The sequence below is a fragment of the Drosophila elegans genome, unplaced genomic scaffold, assembly GCF_018152505.1.
Source record: "Drosophila elegans isolate 14027-0461.03 unplaced genomic scaffold, ASM1815250v1 contig_149, whole genome shotgun sequence".
Taxonomy (NCBI): Eukaryota; Metazoa; Arthropoda; class Insecta; order Diptera; family Drosophilidae; genus Drosophila; species Drosophila elegans.
This window is the reverse complement of record NW_024545513.1, coordinates 22,056,553-22,070,495: the sequence shown is the minus strand read 5'-3', so window position 1 is coordinate 22,070,495 and position 13,943 is coordinate 22,056,553. Positions and strand designations below refer to the sequence as shown.

The window sequence follows — 13,943 nt, the reverse complement described above, 5'->3', positions numbered from 1 at the left end:
CACATACACTCACGCAGGGAGTTGGACACCGCTTAACCCTCATCAGGCTTTACACCTTTCGGCGCAGTTGGAAAATTCAAATTTACTAAATTTTTTATTTTCATTTTCCTTGTTGTTTTTTCTATTTCGAGGGGGGAGGTAGTGGGGCAGGTGGTTTAGACCCAAAAATGTCAGAAGCTTACACGCTTCTATGCAGTTAGCTTGTTTGAGTTGGAGTGGTCGGTGGGTGGATGGGGCGAAGGGGGCGGAGAGTGGGAGGGGCAGCGTTTGTAGGAGAAGCTTATAATCAACATAACGGGCATAACAATGGCCATTAAAGTGCTGCGGGGGCGGGAAATGCAGGGGTGGAAAACGAAACCACTGGGGCAGGTCGAGTCGAGCAGCTGACGACCAACTGAAACTCATTTTTTATGGCCGACAGTCGGCGGGAAAAGTGGGAAAAGCGGGAAAAGCGACAAAAGGGTCGGGGAGACAGGCGGCATAAATCTGTGCACAATGCGTCTGGCATTTGCTTGATGGCCCCGGTTTCAGTCCCTATATCCCAACAGTGAAAAAAATGAATAGATCCTATTAAAGTATTTTTGGATCTCCCATTGTCAACAGAAAAATAATTTTAAAAATAAAAAGTAATCATTATTTTAAAATTGTATTTATAATAAAACAGTTAAAATCAAAACAATTATTCTCGTTAAATCAAAAAAAAAATTAGTGGTACATTACTAGGCTTTTGAAATCACGTACATGGTTGTTTAAAAGCATGCAATATACAACTAAAAATATATTTTACTTATAGACACTTTAATTAAATATTTCAAAAATCTCGTGATATCTATTTATTTCTAGCTTTTCCTAAAAAGTTATGAAAGCATTATCATTGTGGGCTTGAAAAGATTATCCATATAGTTACTAAATTATACAATTAAGTAGTTTGAAAAGTGCGTAAATATTTTAATCTAAAATAAAGAGCAGCCTTGGCCATAAAATTTATTTTTAATCACCTGGAAAATGAGTCTATGTCTTGTTATTGCCTGTACATTTTAACAATGTGCAATTTTTATCAACATATTAAGGCCTTTCTTTCAGTGCATCCCTAACCGTGTCTGTAACTGTAACTGTGAGAGTTACTGGATGTGCGAGTGTGCGTGCCTAACTTGACCACAATAAAATTTATTTGTATTTTTTGGCCGGCGTCGACATCGTTTGTTTTGTCGCTCAAGTGCGAAAGTAACAACACAGAACTAGAACCAAAAATAAAAATAATAATAAAATAAAATAATAACGAAGCACAGAACACAAGACAAAGGAGCAAAGATACACAGACACTTTTGGGTTGGGGTTTTGCGGGGCAACGACAAAACGAAACGAAGCGGAGGGATTTTCAAATGCACTTCAAAGGAAAAATGTCTGCGACTCGCTTTAGAATGTCATCAACTAATGAGCAGGAACCTAAGAGCTGGAGGAGCTTCATTTGGCCATGTGTCCTGTGTCATTTGAGTTAATTAAATTCCAGCCCCAATCCTGGCAAAACGAGCATAATAGGATTGGATGTACGTGTATTGGGGCGAACATGAGCTAGCTGCATTGGGGTTTGCGAACATATTATCTCGCAGTTCCATTTGCATTTATTTCCAAGACCAAAAATAACACAACAGCTGAGATACGTAGAATTAATAATGCCAAAAGAAAGCAATAAAGATTGTACTCGCTTTTGATGCTTTGTCTTTTGAGGAATGCAAATTAGTGAGCTATTTTGTTCACAGAGCCATCATCAAAAAAAAGGGCAAGAGATGAGCCAAACAAAATCATTCATTAGAAGGCGATTTTTCTGGAAACCATCGGTGCTTCAGTCAACCTTGTAAGTACAATGGGGTTTTACTTTTGAATGACTACATATTCAGTACATAAATTTTTTTGTATAAGAAATATTATTCCACAAGCATTTTAGACATGAATTTAATGTAGTATTGGTCCATGACAAATAAACTGTTTTGTTTTGGCCTATAAAAACATCAAAGACTTAATAAATATTAATATTATAATAATATGTTTTCTTTTAAGTTCAAAGTGAAAATTTTTGAGCTTAAAATATATTTGAATTTACATACAAACAAATTTGAAGATTTAATAGACGTTAATTATTTTCTATATTTTTTAAAGTTGAAGTTTATAATTCATCAATACATATACTTAATATGACCGATGGAAATTTCTCATCCCTGCGCACATATATCTAATAAATAAGTACTTATCTATTTAATATATCTCAGTATTTCCAACAGCTGCCAAGCTATTTAGTTTATTAAATGGCTACTTAAGTGGCATGAGAACTGCATATATATTAAATGGTATTCTTTTGCCCTTCCGCTTACACATTTTTGCAACTTTTTCCCGGCCCAGAGATATATCTCAGCACGATGCAGCTGCCGGCTGTGAGACAACAGCTCCCATTTCTCCTCGTGGCCATATCCCTCGGCTTATTATACAAGGAGCCAACAAACCGTAACTCAGACACCGCTGAGACTGAGGTTGCTGTTCCATCTCCAACTCCATTCCCTGTTTCTCCTTTGCTCGTTGGGTTTACTTTGCACGCAACATTTTTCACAGCGAACGCCATTTTCGGTGCGTCTGTGGATGTGAGTAATGCCATCCCACACCAATACTTATGCCCATACTACACATACTACCCCTACTCATACAAATACCAACTCCACATGTCCTGCGACCAGCCATTCGCCGGACATGAGAAGTTGGTATTTGGTCAATGCGTCAGTTTTACGGCTCGTAATGCTTGTAATTGATTGTTAATGCCGCACTTAACCCAGACTCCAGCTGAGCTGGCCAAAAGGACAATCGTCCTGCGGCTGGCCATGTGCTCAGACCGAAAGAAGGAGTCCTGACCTCCAACTTCTCTTCCCAGTGCGCCGTGAGCCGTGTGCGTGGCTTGGCTTATTTATTATTTAAGGGCTGGATTGCGTGTGCAATTGTTGAAATTCCTTTTTTAAAAATAACACACAGAAATCAGTTAAGAATAACCAAATGAGGGGCAATGGGAAGAGCAAAGAACAAACAGGGCCAAGGATCGTTGGTTGGGCTTATCGGCCAGCTCAGGACCAAAAACCGAAACAGAAACAGAATAAAAACCAGAATCAGAGCAGTAGCTTGGACGCGGCTTTGACATGGCCTGCATATTTCTTCCCAGTGCACTAAGAGAAACAATCGATTTAATTGGAGTTTGATAGAAATACATTTTATCATTTTAGAGGTGCTGGACCAATCTTCTTTTATCATCCCTTAATAAGTTCCTTTAAAATTTTTAATACAAGGAGCTATCAAAATTATCTTATTACATTTGTACTAGAAACAGGCATATAACAATCTCTTATAAAAATAATTTAATAATAAATATATTTTATAAATGACTTTCTAAGCTAAAAACAAATCGATTTATGAATACATTTTTAAGCATTTAATGTTAATGGAACAATAATCAAGCCAAACTTTAATTTTAACAACATATTAATGCTATTTTAAAGCTTTGCAGTTCTAAATAACCTTTTTTTTAACCTTTAGTGTGTTTATAAACTTTGAAATACAGCAATTTCTGATATTAAGAAAGGAGTATGACCGTTAGGCTACTTAAAAAGGGGCTTAGCTTTTGAGTAAGAAAATCCTTAGATTCCATTAGACTGCGTTTCTTGATTCATTACATACTTCAAGGCACCTTTTTTAATACAATAATTTCAAGAAAAATAATCGATCTGTGGAAATCTTTTTATTTAAACAGTGACACTTTTGCGTATTGATTCTCAGAAGAAAATGTTTGTTTCTTAGGCTTTTTTCTTTCTGTGCAGGGACGAGACTCTCATGGTGTTCTCCATGAGGCTGGAACAAACGGAAACGTTAATGCCGGCAATATAATAAAGGATAATGCAGCAGGAATTTCAACCCCGCGCCGGCATTCCTTGCTGCACTAAACAGCCCTGCTTGGTTCAACTGAAATGACAATAAACAAAAATGCAGCAGCCACAACCGTTGGAAAATCAGGGAAAGCTGGGAAAGCGGAGAAAGCGGAAAGGCAGAAAAACAGAAAAACAGAAAGTTGGTAAGATGGAGAGATGGAAAAGCGCTGGAATGGCAGAGAATGGCAATTTGAAATGGCTGAAATGCTGCTCTCGTTGTTTGGCCTTTTCATTTCTTCGTCTCGTTTCGTTTCGTTTCGTTTGCGTTTTTCGTTTATTGAATTCGCAGCATGGCAACAATGGCAACAATTTCTGTTGCATACTTTTTAGAGCCACTTTCGAAACACCCAGAACGGTCTGGATTCGGATCCACCCACAAAACCGCCCATTTGAGAACATCCTGGGCCAGCGAATTGTAACAACAATGTGGCCCAGGCCAACAGCGAAAAGGCCAACAGAACAGCCCAGGCAAATAACATTATAAACTATGCAAGACAACAACTAGATTCCTGCAAATTATTAAAATATCACTGATGTGCATGCCATGTCCAATGTGTTTTCGTCACAATTGAAATATTAATGGAAATCGGTCAAGGTGCCAGGAATTAATTTGGGCTTACTTTGCCATGTATTCAGTTCTGATTCTACTTTAAACTTAATGCCAAACTGAAGCTTTTGACACTAATAACACAATAAATTCACGTTTTAGTTGAATTTTTGACCTTAGATTACTTCGTACTCATTGATGAAATTTAAACATAATTTCTATTTCATAGTTAAAAGAAATATTTAACCATTTATAGTTTATATAAAACTATACTATTAAGACCATACAAATTGGTGGTGTAAACAATCAGATAAATTATAAACTTTTGAATATGCAAGATAAAATAATAGAGAAACCAACGTATTTTTACGTTAAAATTATCCAACAATAGTTGGACACTTGTGTTCTCAATTCGAATGCTGTAGGCCTTTAAATTTTTAAGTTTCGTGGAAATAGAAAACTTTCCGCCCATCAAATGACAAATATCAGTGCCTGATAAATGGTGAAAACATTGCATGTAATGGGATTACAAGCCACGAGGAATCCAAAGCCAAATCCTTTTAACAGGCGTCCCAGTTACGCCGAGCAAGTCAGTTACACGTGGTGTTCCAATGGATAGGACAACATTTAGTGGGTTTGTTTTGCCGGCTTTGTTGGCTGCCGGCATCCAGAATCCGGATGACAATACCAGTACAGGGCGGAATGGAAAGATAACCGATTTGCTTTCGTTTCTCTGGTCGCTGCAAAAACAATTACGGCAAATCAGATGACAATGGCCGGGTCTAAAAATACAACCACGGCAACGAGATAACAACGGAGCAGTTCAATGCTCGATGTTCCATGCTCGATGCTCCATGCTCGAACCGTATCTGTGAGATAGATGTGTTTTAAAGTAAGTAACTAGGCAGGGTTCCTTGGCCAACACCCAAACAACCAAACACCCAAAAAAAAACACCCCACAACTCGAACACCCCACCCTCTAAAAAGGTTACACACAATGGAAACACGGGGGGCGGAAGAGAGGGCGGGTCAGTGTGCCACCGCTACCAAAGTCGTTGAAATGAAAATGAAAATGAAGATGAAATAAAATGGAAAGCACAAACAGAGAAAAACTAAAATGTTCTATGCTGTAAACGAAATTGAAAATGAACAAGCGGAGCGAACACGGACATGGACATGGGGAGCGGACTCGGACTCGGACACGGACTCAGACACGGCATACGGACAAGGAGTACGGACACTGACACGGGATACGGACACGGGATACGGACACGGGATACGGACATGACCGGCACCCGGACGGAGACCCAGACCCGGACCTCCACCTGCACTGAGAGAAAAGTAAACACTCTTATTTGGTTCGGGGTGGCAGAGCGATCAAAAGTAAACAAACACAAACGAGGTTCTCTAATTGCTAGAGAACCAAGATGAAGTATCAGTTCTGAGCAGTTCCATCAAACAAAGTGCTATTTTCCGAGGAGTCTCATTAATCTCAGTGTAAATTTCGTCGGCTAATGTAAGATAACTTAATAAATCCGTGGTTGCCACTAATTTAAACTCAATTTATTAAAATAATTTAAGTTTCAACTTGCCAACTGTTTGATATACTTTGTTTAAACTTTTTTAAAGATCTATCTTGGGTACTAAACCTTGGTTAAGTAATCATACATCAAAAAATATGACAAATTTCCTTGGGTATAACTCAATTAACTATTCCCAGAATTGCTTATACAAATAAAAAGGAAATCGCTATCAAGATTATATTTAAAACAACAAAGTAAAATAAACTACAAAATTAATCATACGCCAGGTTGTCTTTGAAATTTCATGAAAGCGCTTGACAGTCTGATAAAATTTATAATTTCTAACAAAAATTTCGTAAAAGTGAATAAAATCTGTAAATAGGTAACAAAGTTTCTATTAATTTTCCTCAGTGTGGATACTGTTTGGGAACGTTGACATGGAATGTATGGGATTGTGTGCACTTCGGAGCATTGGAGGCGTTGGCAAACAGCGCTGAGTGCCAGGATGTAGGAGTCAATATGTGTGTGCTAGGATGAGGATGCTCGTAAGTGTGTGCGGAGTGTGTGTGTGTGTGTGTGTGGAAGGTGACTCAATGGTTTGTGTTTTTTACGCTTTTCCTTTCTTGTCTTGGAAATGGCGCGCAAGTTTTGTAATGAGCCGGGGAAATGGAAAATGGGAAAGGAAACGCTGATGCGCTGCGTCTTAACTAACCAAAACGCATCAGAGTGGGGGATTGGAGGGCTAACTGAACAGGTGGGCGTAGAAAAAGGGGCGTGGGACGGTAAGGGGGAGACGACATTCCTCACTAGAAATCGCTTAAAAGCAAATTGCGCTGAAAAGCAATCAGCGCATAAGTGCAATACAAATACAAACAAGTTTATTGCTTTTCCCGTTGTCCTCGCGGTCTTTCCGGTCAGGATGCCTTCTAAATGCGGCGGGGAGTGGGGGCGGCAAAACAAGGGGGGCGTGGCCAGCCAGAGGGATTGCATAACGAAATGAGATGCCTGAATGGGAGCAGTGTGTCCAAAGTGTCCGAGCAGCTCACCATTTACTGGCATGATATATGTCGGTTATTAGAACCGATGTGCACCATCTTCAGTGTGCCGAAGATTTAGCGTGGCAAATTCAAATTTAATGCGGCTATCTGGGTGGCTAGCAAATTTATGGATTCCGCTCCGTTCCGGGCCGCCAAAAGTCTGAACGATGGCGCTAGAATGATGCGCCTTCTAGTTTCAAAAAATAGTACAAAGTAATGATAGATGATGCCGATAGATGGATGCAGGGAATGGAATGGCATAAATAAATGGAGTACACGGTCGAAACACAGAAAACCATTGCAAGTCGAGCATCAAATTAACTTCCATTATGTTTCGACTTGTTACTGCTTTACTTTGGTTAAGGATTTCGAAGTGGTTTAAAATAGGCAGTCGAGTCCGCAAAATTGTTTGTTTAAAAAATCAAGCTAAATGCAAGAAAACAGTTAAACATTGGTATAAGGCCTTTGTGCAAAAGCGTAATTTCAGCGCATTCAAACACTGGTAAAAAAAAACTTTGTAAATTGATATTAATATCTGAAAATGAAATTTATATTCAAACCATATTTAGATTAAGAAAAATGTTATTAAATCAAATAGGAACGGTTTTAAATCTAATATTTTTAACCTTTAATCGAGTATTTAAGTTTAAATCATCCAACTTTAAGTATAAGCTTTTGAATTCAATATTCAGTTATTTATTTTTACTATTCCATTCACTTTGTGAGTGAAGAAATCATTATTTGTTTCCAACCAGTTTACTAAGACCGCATTGTATACTTCGTTTGACATTAAATTGCAAACAATTTGCATAATACTTTGCTTTTTAATCAAAAGAACTTCAGCCATAATCATTTAAGCTTGTCCATAAAATGAATACATATTCACAGGAAAGTTCATACGAACGGCGTATGTGCTATTATTTTTATTTAAATTTACATCGAAACCTGGCAAAGAGATTATCCCAGTTATATTAATTACAACCAATGCTGATACTTTGTTTTCGTTTCGAACCATTACGTTGCTTAAATGCATTTTAAATGACCAATTATTCGGCAAAGGCGAAGGAGCCCTTGACGGAATGTCAAATCCAGGACATGACGGCATGCGAATCCGTAATCCACCGCCCCATAATCTCGGGCAATCAAATTCTGGATTGCAACGCATAACATAGCACATTACAGTGGAGCACAACAAGCCCAAACAAGGTGAAAGGTGGAAGGTGGATGGTGGAAGCATTAAGTCCTCATCACTCGAAGGACTTCTCCTCCAGCTCCTGCTCCTGCTCCAGCTCCAGCTCCAGCTCCAGCTGTCCAAAAACAAACTGTCGACACCTGCCATGAGTGATCACCGCTCGCGGCTCGCATTACAATGCAAATAAGTGGGTGGAGGGGGGCGGTGGGTTGGAGGTCGCAGGTCGGCGAGGGTTATTGCCCATATGGCCGCCGGAGTTGGCAACTCGTAACCCACTCGACGGAGCGAAATACGGCAAACACATTTAGCCCGTAATGGACTTTTTTTTTATGGCATTTATAAGCGCGCGCCAAACAACGTTTCCCTGGGAGACTAAAAGACTAAAAGACTAAAAGACTGAAAGACAGTCAGACAGGCAGGCTGACAGTCAGACACACAGACTTTTACCCGTTGTGAAGGTAATATGGCAATGCCGGCAAGTGGCTCGGCTCGTCTCGACTCGACCCGTCTCGACTCGAAATAAAAGATCGAAATAAATTAAACTAGCATTGAGGGCCCCGGATGAAATATTTATGCACAATCAACCGAGAGCCATAGAGAAAACGCACTTCCGCTGAATATTTTAGCGATTTTCCCCCGCATGCGGTTTTTATAGGGTCCATGATAGTAGATTTTTCGAGTTTGGGGGTCCATGCCAGTAGATTTCCTTAGTTTACAGACCATACTACAACTTTTCCCGAGTATTTAACGGTTTGTTCAACTACCTATGGCTGGGCGCTTTCCAGTGGCCGTGTGTCTATTGAACTCGTAATAGCCAACTTGAAATCTAAATGGCTTTTCGCTTTGCCAGAGGCATCGTTATGCAGTTAACGCAATAATTAGAATGTATTTTGGAAGCTATTAATTAAATTATAATAACAATTTTGATTATTCAGGGAATATGTTACAGAGCGCTGCCTTTTTTTTTCATTTTCCTTGGCAGTCTCCAAAATTACCTATTGACGTTGTTATATTATATAATAATGAGACCGTAAATTAGTCTATAGATTTATAAATTTAAATTCCATTTATAAATGTTTTAATGAGCAAAATCAGCATAACTTTTATTAGGTATTAAGATTTGCTTATTATAATTATTTCAAATGACTGGTCATTGTGTACCATCACACAAACATAATATAAAGAAAATTCTATATATTCCTAAACTCAATACGGATAAGGAATTAAACTATTGTATGTGCGGAACTTTTTATAAACATGTGTATCTCCAAATTGGGCTTCACATGTGCCGCTCTATCTCTTGTAAATTTTCATTATTATTTCATTTCTAAGAGAAGCCATACTCCGCAGTCAATAAATAGCTCGCCATGACAAGGTTTTTTTGAGGTTCAGGTTCATGTTCCTTTTTATGCCCGCACTGCAAAAAATACTTATGGCTCACATTTTTCTGTTCTGATTTCGAATTGAGTCGTAGATAATTGCAATATTGTGATGAACTAATAATCCACGTGGAATGAAGAGCAAAGTCTTACTTATCTCACGTTAAGCCTTAATCATATTCAGCTTTAATTGTTTGTGAACAATGTTACTCATTGGTTTTACCAGTTTATAATTTTTATCATGAAATCCTACCAAAATGGTTTCAATAGTGTTTGCAAGGCCGAACGAACACACTTTAAAAACTTTTTTTTATATTTTTAAACAAATGTTTGCTATATCAATGCAAAATATTGTAAAAACGAGTTGGATTGGTAATACCAACTTGGTATTTAATAAAAAAAAAAATTTCGAAAATTTTAAACATTCCGCAACACATCCGCTGAACAATCGTTGGGGAAAAATGTTTACATTCATTTCTTAGTTTAGTGTATCTCGAAATAAATTGCAGGAAAATTACAAAGAATAAATTTTCAATTTTCGGCTAAGCTTTTACTTAAACAAAAGTTTAAATTTCAAGAATGTAAAATCTTTTACTAAATCAGTAATTGATGTCATCTTAAAATTGTTTTCTTCCTATGAAATATTTGAATTGTTTTGCAAAATATCCAGATGCTACAGAACCAAGTGGGGTATCCAATGAAATGTTTGAAGGTGATGACTTGTATAAGTAACAGTTAGAAGGTAGACTTGTTGCCATATCTAGTTGGTAGTTTTTTTCTCCCCGTGCAAGATTCTTTCGTGGTGGATCCAATAAAATGTGCGAAAAAGTTGATGCGCGGCTCGCGATTGCCATTTATTTTTATTGCCGCACTTACCTGCTACTTAGCGCCTTCCGCCTTCTGGAGCACGTGGGCGTGGCCGCTCGGCGACACAGAAAAGTTTTGAGCTTGAGCTTGAGTTTGAGTTTGAGTTTTTGACTTTTGCTCGGTGCGTTGCCTCCTGTATTGTGTGTGCCAAAGTGTGTGTGAGTGGGTGAGTGGGTGCGTGCGATTGGCACTTTAATCAGCAATGCCAGCTGCTTCTTCACCACTCTTTCAGCTTTCCCCTGCTTTCCCTGCTCCCCACCGCTTTCCCCTACTTTCTCCCGATTTCGACCAAAAGTAGGGTGGACCAAAAAGGGGAGCAGGTGTCGCGGGCTGTTGCTGCTTGGCCAGGAATTCGAATGCGAATGCGAATACGAATACGAATGCGAATGCGAAAGGAAATTCGCACATAACACTTCCCGGGGGCCATAAAGTCGCGCATATTTATAAGCCGCGCCTGTCTTTCTCTCGATTTCCATCTAGGCGCTGCTTTACTCAAGCTTTTATGGCCAGTATATGTACTACATACATTTGTACTTCATGGAATGTATCGAAAAAAACACCAGCCATTTTCACTCCATTGACTTCTTGCAACCTTCTAGACTTCTCAGAGATCCTTTGAATACGTCAGCTGCGCCGCATTTGTTTCGCATTTTGCGTTTTATTGCGCCAAATTGAACGCTGACTTTATTGCCGACTGGATTTTTATGCATAAACAGAATTTATGCATATACAATATACATACACGACCAGCAAAAAATTGCCAAAAGACGTGACAAACTCTTCGCCAAATCGAAGGGTAAGGGAAGTTGAAGCCGGGCCCGGGAGCAAAAGTTTTTAATTTGCTTAGACGCGACAAAAAAAAAAAAAAAAGAAAATGAAAAGTCTGCTAGAAACGCGCTCCTGGGAGAATCGGCTATGCTATAGCCTCTACAGCTTAAACCAGATTAAATTATCGCATTTTTCTTTATATTTTTATTTCGTCCTGTGCTCCCTGTGCCATCGTTGATTCGATTTTTGCTAACCAAAAAAAGAAAGCAAAAGCCCAGTGGAACAGCAAAACAAAATATAAAATACAAGAAAAATGAAAGCAAGTCCGTAGGCAGGCGAGAAAAGTTCGAATAAATTGAGTGAAAGTTCGCATTCGCCTCAAACATTTTGCTTTCTTTTTAGGCGACGGCACATGGAATCAACATGAAATATTCAGCTCCCCATTGGCTCAGGTGTGGAAGGCTTTCATTTTTTCCTTTGCTGGCTCTGGTGCAAAATGCTTCAAATAAGTTTTCCACACTGCCAGCTTAAGAACAAATTTTTGAAGCATATTTATTAGTGTCAGAAATTTTTGTTTTTCCACAAGTTGCAGATCGCAGATCAAACTCTGGCGTTTTGTGTAAATTTTTCAGTTTTATGGCACTTATGAGGGTTGAAGAATTTTTGCCATAATATTTTGCGCATATTTATTTTTAACATAGCCGGTTGCAAGATTCAGGTAAGTTACTGAGGTTGTGGACTAATTTAGTTTTTGGTTGTTGCTTTAGCACTTTAACATAAGCAACTTAAATAAAAAAAGCTTTTAACAGCACAACTTTGGGTTTTCTCCACAAATCTTCTAGGACTTAAAATCAAATGAGAATGTCCCAAAAATTATTCAATATTTATTATTTTCGAATCGTTTGTTAAAAAATATTTTTGTTTAAAATTAAACCGAAGTTTAAATTTTTAAGGATCACAAATATTTTAACGATTTAAAATCACTATAACTTTTCCTGGCTCATGATGATTTATTTATAAAAATGTTTTTTTTCGTTTGGCTTATGTTTTAGAGACTGTAAACTCTCTAAAATTGTTTCCACAAAGTGTATAGAGTTCACACAATTTTCAATCAGCAAGTTTCAATTTGATTTTCTTCAATATTAGCGATTATAAAATAACTTTAAAGTGATTTCATAGTAAACTTTTTGGCGCATTTTAAATACATTTTCGGTTTCGATTGGTTAAGGCCCTGCAGCAACAGCCTCGGGACTTTAAATGGCTCATCCTCGCACACACGCATACTTTGACACACCGGACACACACCAATACACCCTCACACCCGCACACACACACACTGGTGCACACTTACGTGTTGAGTTTTTGGGGCAGGCGCCGAAAAGTATGCTAAGTTATTGCAACTGCAACTGCAATTACAATCAAATGGAAATCACTTTTCCGCCTGGCAGCTGGCTGTTGGCGTCTCACTTTTCATTGTTTACGTTTCACTTCTGATTTCCCGCTGCACTTCTTCTGTGTTTTCTTTGTTTTTGTTGTTGTCAATTGTTGAACAACCCAAAAAAAATGAATTAAGCAGGCCACTCACAACAACACACACTCAACCGAAAAAAACAACAAACAACAGATGCAATTTGCGGCGGCACGCGTTTCGCGACGCGACGCGTTTTGAATTTCGCCGGGGGGATGGCCGCTCGATGAGTGCGAAGAGGAGGGGGGTTATTTTTTTTTTTAGCGGATCTTAGGGGGCCGGGGGGAAGGCCAGCCACAATTGCAATAATGATCGATCGCGACCGTTTAACCGCCTCGGATTTGGATGTTAACCCACTGGCAGCACGAAATTTAAGATTCAAGTACCGAGTATCGAGTTTGAGTTAGAGGAAATGCGATGCGAAGCGATGCGTTGCGATCCGAATCGAAACGAAACGAAACGAATCGAGTGAAATCCAGTGATTATCCGTCCTCAGTCGCGTGGCACAAACCGCTGCGTTCGATAACCTAAACGAAACTGAATCGCCGAGCACTCGATTCTCAAAACTCGGCCAACGATTCGGCTGGCTTCGCCGCTGTCTCGGCACTCGAGTTCCACAGGCACTCGCCCGTACAGACTCCTACCTTTTGGCAGGACGCACGAAGGACACGCTGCTCGGCCTTCGAGGCCGCCCCACTTCCGTTGCCCCCGTCCCAGCCCCCAGCCCCACTTCGTGCCCCATTTCCGGGCGATGCGCAGGCGTGAAGTGGCGCTTGTGGATCCCGGCTGTGGATGCCGTTCGCATGGAAGATGAGCAAGGGTTCGATAAAAGGGGTAAGCCACCCAATAAGTTTTAATGGGGGAAAGTCACAAAGAGCCACGAATTTCACATATAATTTAAGCAGTTTTTGTCTTAAATAAAAAATGGTTCCACACTGGTAAATGAAAACGTTATAAATCCAAATATTTGGTACTCAATTAAAATACTCTTAGCTCTGACTTTCATTTATTGCGGAATTTAGTAATTTTGAACATGAAAATATTAAAAAAAATAATTTTAACAATTCTAAGAATTAATTTTAATAACAGAAAATTACATTTAAATTTAAAACATATTAAACTTAAATAAAATGCATTTTAATCAATTAAGAAATGTTTTATAACTAATTTTTTCCACATTATTAAAATTTTTAAATATTTAAT

General features: G+C 38.8%; 1 protein-coding gene across 4 annotated transcripts in view; it reads right to left on the bottom strand.

Annotated features, from left to right (window-relative positions):
* Positions 1-13,258, bottom strand: part of LOC108135421 (zwei Ig domain protein zig-8) — a 165,327-nt gene extending 152,069 nt beyond the window's left edge. For 3 of the 4 annotated variants that reach the window (XM_017256145.2, XM_017256146.2, XM_017256148.2), the window contains exons 1-2: positions 12,624-13,258; positions 10,514-10,637 (exon numbers count right to left, since the gene is read on the bottom strand). The gene's annotated coding sequence lies outside the window, so the exon portion shown is untranslated. The remainder of the gene's footprint in view (positions 1-10,513; positions 10,638-12,623) is intronic. The other variant, XM_017256147.2, reaches the window with a different exon arrangement.
* Between the last annotated feature and the right edge of the window lie 685 nt (positions 13,259-13,943).